Genomic DNA, 13,628 nt, shown 5'->3' on the forward strand with positions numbered 1-13,628 from the left:
ATTCTGTTGTCTTTGGCTTGTGAGGAGGCCTTCTCCAGTTTTTATTGGGTTGTCACATTATCCAATGAATCTTGCAGCTTATGGGCAGCCATGGCCTTTCCTGTAAGGGTGGAGTAAATCATTTCTCCAGCCTGCTTGTGGAACTCTATTTGATCAATGGGATGAACATCCCTGACCAACACCTCAAAAATTGTCTTTTTACAATCAACAAAGGTTTTTGGTTGCTAAACAGTGGGCTGCAAAAATGACACCTACATCTTGCCTGCTTTGATGTCAAAGGCTGACATCAATTTGGTCTGGTTTGGTGGTGTAAGCTTGAGGTATTGGGCATATGTCTCTGCCTTCAACTTTTCATTCCTCATATTTATTTCTTTGAATCTGTCTTTGATATCCTTTTCCCCGTCAACTGGCCTGACAAAGGAAGAAACCTCAACACTCTGTTGTCTCTCTATCATATGCGTGTTGGAGGTTGATGCCTGCTGTGTTTCCCCTGATGCACTTGTTCTTTACTTCTCTGCCCCATTGTCTCAGTGTCAGTTATTTCCTCTGAAACAATGTTTTCCTCATGTTCAGACACAGGATTCAACTTGGGTTTTTTCGTTAGCTCAAAAGCTCATCAGTAGTCTCCATGGTAGAGTTGGATGCCTCTTCCCTGTTCCTCTTAGGATTCTTCTCCTCATTGGCTAGAGTTTGTAAAATAGGATGAACATTCATTGGTTCTCCTAATTTTGGAATCTGCAGGAAAGAGCTTTGGTCAAATTGTTTTTCAAGATCAATCAGTGTGTTCTCTACATCCACAACTGTGTTGTCCATATCAATCAATGTGTTCTCCACCCACTCAGATTGGTTAACAAACTGTTCAATGTCAGGTCTTGGGTGGTGGATGTATGGTCCCAACTTGACCTTAAGTCTCAACTTGTTTATGACCCCATGAGGGTCATACTGCCATAGGAAGCTGTTTCCAAATTTCATCTGTTGTAGTAACCTGTCGGCCTCTAGTCCAACCTCTCTATTGTTGCAAATGAATGGGCCCAACTGGTTTTTCACCTTGAACTGGGTTTTCTTTCTAGCAAATAAGAAGTGGACCTTATCAAAATTGATGATTTGTCTGAAATATTCAAGGGCAAATATCCTCACAGGGAGGAATTTCGACAATTTATAAGGGGCTAACTCGCAGCCATAAACTCTGATCTCAGTGTGGTTTTGGTAGAGGTACCGGTCTCCCACCTTGCTTTTCTTTGCCAATTGTAGCACTCTCTTGATGTCTTGGCTAATTCTAGGCCGAGTATTAGAAGTCATCAAGTTCATGACTGGGTACACAAAGGAGTCTATGAAATCTTTGTAGGTGAATGTTGTGGAAAATTTCTGGACCAAGGGTGTCCAGTAGACCACTGATCTCTCCTTTCCCCTAGTGTCCAACTTTTGGATGCTCACAGGGAACTTATCTGTTTGGTAATATAAAAACATATAAAACAACACTGAAGAGTATTTGAAAACTCTTTCAATGGGCAGTCTGGTGAATTGTTCATGCATTCTATTTGCAATGAACTGAGCATAATCATACATGATAGCAGGCGGCTTGCCTGGAGTGAAAATGGACAGGAAGGTTAGGATGACCTCATCCACATGCTCATCTAATGTGTATCCTAGGATGCATGACAACATGGTGATTATGCATATGTCAGTTTATGAGAAAATGGTGGCATCATAGGGTGGGGTATCTGTAGGAGTATGACGGTCTTCAATGATAAAATTCTGGAAAATTTGCTTGATTTTCACCTGGTCTAATGTGATGTACAAGTCCAATAGGTTTCCAATGGATAGAGGGGTCTAATTAGGGCTAGATTGGATTTGTAGAATTTGGTTGATTGACTCAGGTGTAATGGTGAATAGCAATTGCTGATTTGGGGCAACAATAGTCCTTTGGCTAGGGATATAACAGGGATGACAAAAATGTACAATATCTGGGAAAGGGTGAACTTCTGAGAATGTGTATTTGGGTAAATTGGATTCCCAAAGGTTGATGTCATCTGCATGGTTCAAAAATCTGTCATTACTCCAACAGTGGAGTTTCAAAAAGTGGGCTGGAGTTGCAGTTTCTTTTATTTGGAAATCCTTGTCTACTAGGGTCAAATGGTCAATGTCGAGGTGAGGGGTTGACACAGGTCTGACATCTAAAGAGGTTCCAACAGCCATCTTTAGGATAAAATGTGGGAATTAGGCTTATAAAGGTTGTAGTAATGAAGTCTGAATAAGTCTGGTACAGAGATAGGGTAATCTGCACTTTGCAAAAGAGGGGTTTAGGTATTCTGGGGGAAATACTCTCAATTTTAAGGGAAAGAATAATTAAATTTAATTAATTATGGTTTGAATTGGCTGTACGCTTTCAAATTGAGATGGTAATTCTGGTTTTTTGTCCAAATACCTGGAAATGGTGGTATAGGCTGCAACTGGTTTCAATGGTGGCTGCAGAGGGTACTCTAGCTTTCGTTGTGCATTGGATGGCTGAATTGGGCGTCCGGAGCGTGTTTAGGAGGTAATCAGCGGTCAAGTTTGGCTGCAGAGGCTCAGGGTGGCGCAGGAAGGCTTAGGAAGCTTTCACAGAGCGAATGAGCGAAAAGGGTGAAAATGAGCGTCTTCGGCCTTTTAACTGGCAATAATTAGAATTTGGCGCGGAATTTCATAATGAACAGTGGGTGGTTTCGGTTTTTGGCGGGGAGGTGGTTTCAGGGGCCATCGCACCGCTTTTGGCAGTTGGGCGATATTTCTCCAAGGGCACGCGAGTTCACCTGGAGCTACCACATAATCGAAGAGGGGGCCCGAGCAAAACCATGAATCTCGCGTGCTCTTGGGCGGGTAAAGTTAGACAAGGAATCAACGCGATATGGATGCGCGCCATCAGATCTGGGGGTGGAAGATCAGACGGATGTCGCGCAGTGGAGCTGCACGGAGGGAACTCAGATGGAGATTTGCGGGGCCTGGGGGTTAATTACAAATAATTGTAATTATTTAATGAATAAAGCAGGGAGTAAACATATAATGAGCAGGATTATGGAGTGGGACCAGGGTTAAATGCGGCAACGGTTTGTTAATCGCACTAGGGTGGTGGGTTAAACTGGTTTATGTCGGGGAAAATGTGAATTATGGATAGTTAATTACATAATGCAGAGGGGGGGAATAAAACTTAAGACAATGGGGGTTTTATGGGTTTTTTAGATAAAATAAGGAAATTAATAGGGGAAAATGATTTTTCAAAGGGGAATGGGTTTCACACTAGGGAAAAGAGGTTTTGAGTTGGGAAATGACTTTTGGAAGGTAATTTACGAGGGAAATGTGTGAAACCAAGGGGTAAGGGTCAAAATGAAGGGAAAATGATATACTCTTAATAAATGATGGGATGATGGGGAAATTAGTAAGTATGTAGTGGGAGATGAAATGAAATGAGGGGAAGTTAATTAAATCAGCTTGTGAACATCCTTTTACTTTCATAACTGCGCATGCACATTGAAACATTGGATTAAGCATGATAAATGTGCTTATGCTTCAATCAACTTTGTACTTCTGCAACCTTTCTTCTACTTACCCTTTACTTACCCTAACATTTTTTTTTCACTTTATTGGGTGCATCTAAGCTAGCAAACCCTTTCTTTCCCTTTTATTTTGTGAAACAAACTATCTAATTCTAACCTTATATCTTCCAATGGCTCAGATTAAGCTTATGAGCACATTTTATTTCTCTACCTAACTATTGATTTGCCAAGATTAAACAATTTGACTAAATCTTTATTCTCTAACTATAAACATGAAATTTAAAGCATGAACTAGTCAAGATTAAACAGTTGACTATCATGGGTTGTGGCATTTATGACAAGTTGTACACACCCATTATTTTGTACAGTAAAGTAAAAAGTAGTGGCACTTGGACTTGCACACTTTCATGATTTGTTTTTGTTTGGGGTTCATATATTTTCACTTTTTTTTTATATCTTTTTTTATTCTTTTTGTCTTTTGATATTTCTTTTATGACATACCTTTTTTACCATTTTTAACTTTTAATATGGAAAACATTTTGCAAAAAACAAAAGTATGTACAATATTACAAGACTAACCACAACCAATTCAAAATTATGAATCCTATTATTACAAAACCCTAACAGATTGAATTTCATAAAATATTTGATCTTATATTTAATTTCAATCTAGAACTTAGATTGAAGATTAAAATATTAAATATTATATATGGAGTATTCTAATAAAAATTGTAAATTATTTTTGATAAACAAAGATAAAATATTTGTAAATTAAATTTAAACTTGAATTATTCTAAAAAGTGTTATTTCTTTAATATAGGTTCATTTTTTTATAAGTAATAGATTCAATTTTTAATAAATATAATGTTATTATAATTATTTTAACTTGTATTATTAATCTTACTTAAAATTTATTTAAACCTAAATATTCTAAAAAGTGTATTTTCTTTAATATGGATTCAGTTTTATAAAAGTGATAGGTTCAATTCTTAATAAATATATTATTATTATAATTATTTTAAATTTTATTATTAATCTTACTTAAAATTTATTTAATATAATCGAGAGAATTATTGAATTTTTTCAAGTATAATAATAATATAATATAACTTTTATCTATATTACATCCCAAACTAAACACTTTGATTTTTATGTATATTTTTATTTCTATAATCGTTTTAGTTATTATATTTTATTGTATTGTATTGTGCATGTACTTATAAATCCAATTAACTTCACACTCTCGTAAAACATAATGATATGATATTTACATATTTAATAGAGAAATAGCACAATCACATTTAAAGGCAATAATTTAGTTTTAGTTTCAAACCACTAGTAACTACACTTGAGATCTTAGGGTCTAGGTATCATTTTCAACCCACTATTCATTACGAATAAAAATCTTCATAGCAATCATGTTTATATAGATAAAGCAAAAGTTAAAAAGTGCATCATCTTCCTTGGTAAGCTAGTCAAAAGGGGAAATGCAAATGAAAGGTTGGACATTATGTGACTTGGTAAAGTAATCTATAGGGATATAAAGATAGGATTGCAAATGAAAGAAAGCCAGTAACAGTATAAAATATACGAGATAATAAGTTAGAAGTAAGTTTTGTGACATTTTATGTTTATAGATATCTTTTGTATTGGAATAATAATAAATTCATAATATTGAAAAATAATAATTTATTTGTATATATTTATTTTTATTTTTATTAAATTATTTAAAAAGTTAGATACAAAGATTTTATTAATAAGAAATCTATAATGTTTATTTAATTTATAGTATGTTGTTATTGGAAAATTTATATTGTTTATTTGTAAATTAGAGACATGTTTATGTTATTTAGTATTATAATTTTAGAATAATATAATATTAAATAAAAGCTAAATTGATCAATATAAAATATTTATAGGCAAAATGGTTTTTGTTTAGTAAATTCAAGTAGAAACCATGCTTTCACTTATTGTTGATAATTTGTATTATCATTCACAACAAAGTCTTCCTTAATGATTTAGTGTTTGTTGGTTGTTCACATCATCCATAATGATCTCTAGATTATTCACTTTGAATTTTGCAATGTTTCCACAAATAATTGATACCAACAATTTTTAGTTTTTCCACAAAGTATATTGGCACAACGCCCAACACACTTTTTACTCAAACATGTTTCAAGTATATTCTCTCTCGAATGTAGGTCTCCAACACCCAAATTGCATTTAAGAGTCTTTCATTTAATACCTTGTTGCGCGAGTGCTTACCTAGGGTTAAGGCCATTGGTTCAAGGTGATTTGTCAACAACTAATTGTTGAACCATCCCTAGGAAAATGACTAGGTCCTAAGGTGGAAGGAATGATATGGGAAGGGACAAGCATAACTAAAACATAGGATTGACGAGAAGGGGCATCTATAGTTGACAAGGTAGAGAGGTGAGTCGTTGTAAACTATCATATGAATGTTGGAATTAATTTTGTACTCATTGACATTGACATTAGGATGTATGTTGGTGCCAAAACAATGTCTTGTTAATCTCAACCAAAGATCTCGATCAACATTAACTAAATATCTTCATCAATGTTGGCCACAAACCTCATTGATGTCAAACTAGGAAGCCATCAATTTTGACCTTGGATCTTGTCAACATTGAAGAAGGGATTACTCATTGAAGTCTACCCAAGTTCTCACGTCAATGACGGCCACAACAAAGAGTCAACAACTATCCAATGGATACTGACAGGAAAAGAGGACCCTTCTATAACTTAATCTTACAGGTTTAATGTTTAAACTGGATCATAATTATGAGAAGGGATTAGTTGGTTCCATATAATTCCTTAAATTTTCTACACCATTCAACATTGGTCAAGTAGTTTCAATGGGCCTAGTTGTTTATAATGGTCGTGGATCACTCATAATTAGAGTTTGTTCTACCAAAAATGTTAGCTTTACAAGTGCGAAGGCTCAATTGTAAATCAATGATGTAGCTTCCTTACGTAGAATTTTCACCATTGTAAGTGCTAGCTTTGTTGTAACTCCCTTTATGTTAATTTATTTGGATTTTTAATTCCTCGTGAGGGTTTTCTCTAGTTATATAATTGTTTTCTATGTATTGATGTGATCATTGTGTTTGTGGTTGATGTATGTTATGTATCAAATAGCCAATAAGCACTAAACAAATTCAATTTAATAAAATCAAGGCTTGATAATGATAACAAGTGAATTACAACATTGCCACTTTGAAGAAGGCAACCTCCTTTATACTTATGTTTACAAATAACTCTTAATGATCCCCAAAAATGTATTTCCTCCCTATATATAGAAGACAAAGGGTGCAATTACAAATAAAAATCCAACCAATAATGAAAACAATTATATAAAAATAAGAATGTAATGGGCCAAGACCTAGGGGCTTACCATGCCTCACCTCCCCAACCAAGAGTTTCCCTAAATGCTTGAGTCACTCTGGATGTGTTTTTATGGAAAAATCATCATTCCAAGTTTCAACATCTATCCATTGGTTCTTCCAATCGATTAATAACTCCATAACTACACTTGGCATGTTCTTCAACTTGGGTAGGCTCTTCCACTTATATTGCTCTTACAAAGGCAATCTTGTTTCTCCCCATGATGATGGTCCTTATTAAATAAATTATCCTCAAAAGGTACCAAAATCAATGCTTATATATTCTCCTTCCATTCTCCTTCTAAACCCTTTCGAATCACCACAACTAAGATTCCAATCAAAAGTTATGATAATTTTATGTTGGAACTCCTCCTGAAACCTTGCTTTGGGGTCTTCTTTGGTAAGTAAACATGAACCTATTACAAGTTTGAAAATACTAATATTTTGTTGATTAAACTTTTCTAGGATGTATGTTGATATGTCCTCTCTAGGATTCCGTTGATACAATATGGACCTTTCAAGAAAACGTTACAATAAAATTCCCAAATCCTATTACTTTTGCCCTATTTTGGGAGAGCAATCTTGTAAGGATTGTCAGTATGCCAATATTTCCCCAACACATGTATGAAGTTTGACCTCGAAATACCATAATTCATCTTCTATCAAATACCACTAGTAGCACCCAATTTGCACCTCCAAATATTTAGATATGATTGTTTGATTGGAACCATGTGTTTAAGCCTAGTTTAAGGGCTAGAAAAAAACCCTAGCCTATACAACCTATAACTCCAAAAATATGGTAAACCATATTCTAAATTTTTTATCCAATGTACTTTTTTGTCCTCTATCAAGCCTGATTTTTTTCATGCAATGGTAATAATGCTATAATGAAAATAGTAAGACATCTCATGTGAAGGAGCCAAGCCAAGGGTCGTCCACTTTGATACCAAATGTTATGGAGCAAATATCCAAATAAGTATAAAAAGACTCAATTCATTAATGTACGACTTTGAATAACAAAAATTGAATTAATAAAAATGTCACTTCAATGGGGCAATCTTTTTTACACCTAATGTTTAAAAACAACTCTTAAAAATCATTAATATATATATATATATATATATATATATATATATATATATAGAGAGAGAGAGAGAGAGAGAGAGAGAGAGAGAGAATTATGAGCCAACCAATAATGAAAACAATAATATAACAATTGCAATGTAATGACCCAAGATCTAGTGGATTAATAATGTATAACAATTAATTTACATAGTAGGTTTGCACTTGGTCACTACTCCATAGCATTGCCAATTCATTTAAAGAACTTTGGAACTCTACCTTAGTTTCTTGAACCAAGCTCCATTGATTGAATCCCCAAGTCAGTGCCTTACTTTAACTAGTTGGTTGAGTCGGGCACACTAATAAATTGAGTTTGGTATCAAAGTAGTTCATTTCATTGGTGGAGTTTTATGGAAGCATTTGGTGGTAAGTATTAGAATTCAAAATCGAGCAAGTGGAGAGTCACTATGGGGAAGAATAGAAACCACATGAAGAGTAAAGTCAACACAAGAAGAAGATATAATACAAGATGAAGAAGGCCAAATAACCATAGAAGAGGATGAAGAACTTGGGTCGTTTGTGCAATATTGAGGAGCAAGGAGTAAGAAGTCTTGTCTCTTCAATAAGATATGCAATGATATTAGAGGTTCTTCACCAAATGACAAGAAAAGTGAGTTTCTTCATTATATTGAATTAGGTAAGAATGTTTTCCCATCTCTACTTCTTGTTCATTCATTTGTCAATGGTATGGAAATACCTTCCAATATTATTGCCACAAGTGCAGTGGCATCAACACTTCCAATTATGGACCTAGTTCAAGAGTGGTGAGTTCAACAAGCACCACTACCCAAAATGTAAACCCATATCAATTATTGTTTGGTACACATAATCCCATAAGCAAAGTGAGTTTCTTCATTATATTGAATTAGGTAAGAATGTGTTCTCATCTCTACTTGTTGTTCATTCATTTGTCAATGGTATGGAAATACCTTCCAATATTATTGCCACAGGTGCAGTTGCACAAACACTTCCAATTATGGACCTAATTCAAGAGTGTGAGTTCAACAAGCACCACTACTTTGGTACACATAATCCTTCAAGGATGGAAACAAAGATCGAGATTGCATTATTTGATGGATCACTTAACACTAAGTTGGATGATTCATTGTGTTAACTTGAAGTATTTTACTAGCCAAGGATTTTCAAACTTGTAGAAATTTCAAGGTGATTAGTTGAAAATGGTGGGGGACATAGAAAATTTTAGGGGCGAATGTTCGCCCTTTGGCGAAATTAAGGGGTTTTAAATTTTTAGTGGGCGAATATTTTGTATCATAGTACATTTTTACAAATCACCTCAAATAGCCCACCTTATTTTAAGGGAGAGGGTAAAAAAGGTAAATTTAGCCCTTGAAATTAGGAGTTACAACCTTCCATTCGTCCATTTTCAAGAATAGGTTTTATTTAAGTGAATCCTATGGGCCAAAGGCCCAAATACCATATTTATAAAAGATGTATGGTAAATTAATAAAAATATAAATAAATGAGAGGTATGGTAAATTAATAAAAATATAAATAAATGAGAGGTATGGTAAATAAATAAAACATTTTTAATATTTACTCCATAAGTCACCTTATATACATGCAAGGGTGTAAACAAATAAAAATATAAGTAAAGTGGAGGTATGGTAAATAAATAAAACGTCTTTTTATACTTACTCAAAAGGTATGGTAAATAAATAAAAATATCAATAAACTAGACGCATGGTAAATAAATAAAATCTCTTTTTATATTTAGTCCATAACCCTCGTTCTATTTATGAAGGCTCAAGAAAGAGGTTTTATTTAAGTGAATCCTATGGGCAAAATACCGTATTTGTAAAAGAGGTATGGTAAATTAATAAAAATATAAATAAACAAGAGGTATGGTAAACAAATAAAACATTTTTTTATATTTACTCCATAAGTCACCTTATATTTACATACACTCCAAAAATGAGTTATATTTAGGTGAAACCTATGGGCAAAATACTATGGGACAAATACCATGGACTAGATTGTTATTAATACCATGCAAAAAAATATTATTAACCATAATATTAGTATTAATAAAAATAAAAATGGCACATGGTATTGACCCATGGTATTCACTTGGAATGTAGCCTATTTAAATGGGGTAATTAAACCAGCATAGATCCATCATTACTCTGGATCTACTAACCCCTGAGAGGTATCAAATATCGTGATATGCAAACTAGCATAGAGTGAAAAAATAGATCCATCTTTACTCTGGATCTACTAACCCCTGAGAGGTATCAAATATCGTGATATGCAAACTAGCATAGAGTGAAAAAATATTTGATCCGATCAAGAGTAAAAATGGATGTTGTAATTTAATGTATGTTAAACATTTTAGCTTGGTTAAAATAAAAAATAAAATAAAAATCAACTATTAATTTTATTAATTTTTATAAATTACTAATAGTAATTTTTAAGCTCCAGGTTTATGATAACCCATGGTATTGACCCATGGTAATACCATGGTATTCATGTGAGCATAGACTATTTAAAGGGGAAATTCTATCATCTTATATCCATCTTAATTTTGGGTCTACCAAGTGCTCAGAAGGATAAATAGATTTCATCCCCCTAAGAGTGGTAGATGTGGAGTTAAGATGGATATAGGTTGGTTTTTATGATAATGAAGTTATTAAATAGACTTAGGAAATTATATTGTAAAAACATCTTTAGGTGAATGGTTAAAGCATAGACATTGGACAAGTATATTTGTATACTTATGTTTTAAACTGAAACAAATCCAGGGCTAAAAGGAATGGATTGATTGCACTAGTCATCCTTCTATAACTTTCCAACATATGTTGGAGTAAACAAATTGTAATTTGGGTAATTTTTCTAATTGCAAATAGGAACATACTTGTGTATTGGCAGGGTGGTTACAAGGTCCCTAGAAGTGATGAATTTGAATTTTTCTTGGTTTTATATATAGTATTAGGTTTGGCAGGGTGGTTACGAGGTCCCTAGAAGTGATGAATTTGAATTTTTCTTGGTTTTATATATACTATTAGATTTTTTCTCATGCTTTCTGTGAATGGCACGGGTGAATTTTATCCTACACCCACTAGGTTATCGATATGTAATTTCGGTAATTTTGATTTCAAAAGATATTTTAAAGAAATGCAATGATTTCATTTGTGTATTCAATAAACACAAGATTTTATAATTGAGTAAAATATTCGCCATGCCTGGTAAGAGATTCGCCAAAAAATTATATATACATATCATATTATTGATAAAATCGCCTTCCATTTTTCCTATATACCATGGAGATTCGCCCATTTATTATACATGTAAATTTAGGGGGGGTTCTTAAAATTTTCCCTGGTGGGGGATGGGTTACTTTGGTGGTAAATTTTCTCCAAGAGACAACATTTGCAAGGGATTCTACCTATCATGATGTTAGGTGCATTTCAAAATTCATGCATCTATTTTGTTTGACAAGGAAAATAGTTTCCTCGGTAACTTTTGGACCACTGTGTGGTTTAAATTCATGGATAATAAGTTAAAGAGTATTGAATTTAATCAACAAAGACACATATAAATCAATGTGGTCAATTGCACAATATTACAATTAATTTGTGTATATAATCACAATCATCTAAAGACATGGATGAGACTCACCCATATATTTAAAATGGATACAACAACGTAGCTCATAAATTGACAATATGTTCTCATTTTAAGCATTTGTCTTGGATTTCTAACACAAACCCATTTTGATTTGGTGTATCTAATCATGGTATCAATTAAAAACATAAGCAAGATGTGCAATCTAAGGCCATTCATTTTTTTGAAGGCATTTGAAAGATTCATTACTAAGTGCAACATTCTTTAATGGAGTCTCAACAAAGATATAAGGTCCAACATAATACACATACATGCGTTCATGAATTTGATAATGATGACTTGGTATGCTTGCACTTATCCAAAGCAAGGTTCAAAGGGGCAAGCAACAAGTTCAAACACATAAAATTTAGAGCATTTTAAATTTTGAAGCAAGTAGGTAGCAATGCATTTCAACTAGATTTGTGACATTAAATGGGCATTTACTCTATGGTGAATGTCAACCATGAAATTTTTTTAAGTTCCTAATGGTGGAAGCTAATGAAGGTGTAGAGTTGTTATCCTTGTTGTGGATGAGTTAATCCCGACCAAGAGTCAATGTTATATGTAGAAATACTTTTGTATAAGTTTTAAAGGTATTTGCATGGTGATATGAAGTTGTAAAAAGTTGATTGCAAGAAGGGTGAGTTACCTTTTCCAAAAAAGTTGTACACTAAGTGGCAAGTTCAACAAATGTTTTTGGACTTGCAAATAAGAAAAGATGATGAGGACCATCAACCACCTAATGGGGAGGTCTAATATGTAATGGCTAAATGTTAAACTGTCCTTGGGAAAATGATGTTGTGAATTAGATATGTGTATCAATAAACATTCAAACACATAAGTGAAGGACACATGGAGTTTATACTCAAGACACCCCTAAAGGGAAAATTTCATTCAATCAATCCATTCCCATATTTATTTCTATTATGCATCATGTATCTCATATATGGCTTTAGGTGATCATAACAACTATGGCATAATTAGATATTTAGTTCAACGATTTCCATAACTATCTCCAGTAATATCTCTTTAAATTTCTTAACCAATTATATGAAATTTGCACCCCTAACTTCTCTCCTTGTCATCATCTTTGATTATATGTAGATTTTTAAGCATAGTGTACACCAGTAACATATTATAATGTATTCGTTAAATATCAAAAGTAGTAGTTAATCCTTCATACTCCCCCTTAATGAATATTGATGATTCAATTCTTATTTCCTCTAGTCTCTTAAATCTTCAATCGCTTGGTCCTATCAATATTCTTCAACAATCTTTTGTCTTCATCTTTGATCTTCTTCATTATTCAACTTCTTTTAGCTAGATCTTGTACCTACAACATATGTTTGTTGAAGTCCATATTAAAAGGTCACCATCCACCGGAATAAATGGGTTGTATGCCATTGTATCCATTAGTTCTATAGGAATTTTTTTCTCGTGCACAATTCAACAACAATTCTTTTAATCACAAATATTTTTCACTCCCCTTGCATCATCATCAATCAATATTTTAGGTTTTCTTTGGCCTGCCCATAACCACATTCTAAGCTTTTATGGGTTACCCTCAACCATGGCATTTCTAAAGTGGTTTTGGCCTATCACGAACCATACAAAATATCATGACAAGAGGCTTTTGGTTTACCATGAACCATCTGCAGTGTACTCACCTTATTATGGCTTACATCCATCATCATTTGTCTCAAGTACATACAATTTTGAATACGATATTTGGGAGGATCATTAAACTTTTTATGGATTTCATTTTCTCTTCGATTATTTTGTCATCTCAATTATTGAACATGTGATATTATTTTCACTACTTCCTTTACCATGCTTTTGCTACTTAATTTTTTTCTTCATCTTTTGTCGCTTCATGCTTCTTGGATTTCCACTTGCCACTACATCAAATACGCAAAGTAAAGAAATAGAGATCAATTGGGACCAAGCAAAC

This window comes from Pinus tabuliformis, chromosome J, assembly GCF_031772625.1.
Source record: "Pinus tabuliformis cultivar Carrire ecotype Pingquan chromosome J, CPIR1, whole genome shotgun sequence".
Classification (NCBI taxonomy): Eukaryota; Viridiplantae; Streptophyta; class Pinopsida; order Pinales; family Pinaceae; genus Pinus; species Pinus tabuliformis.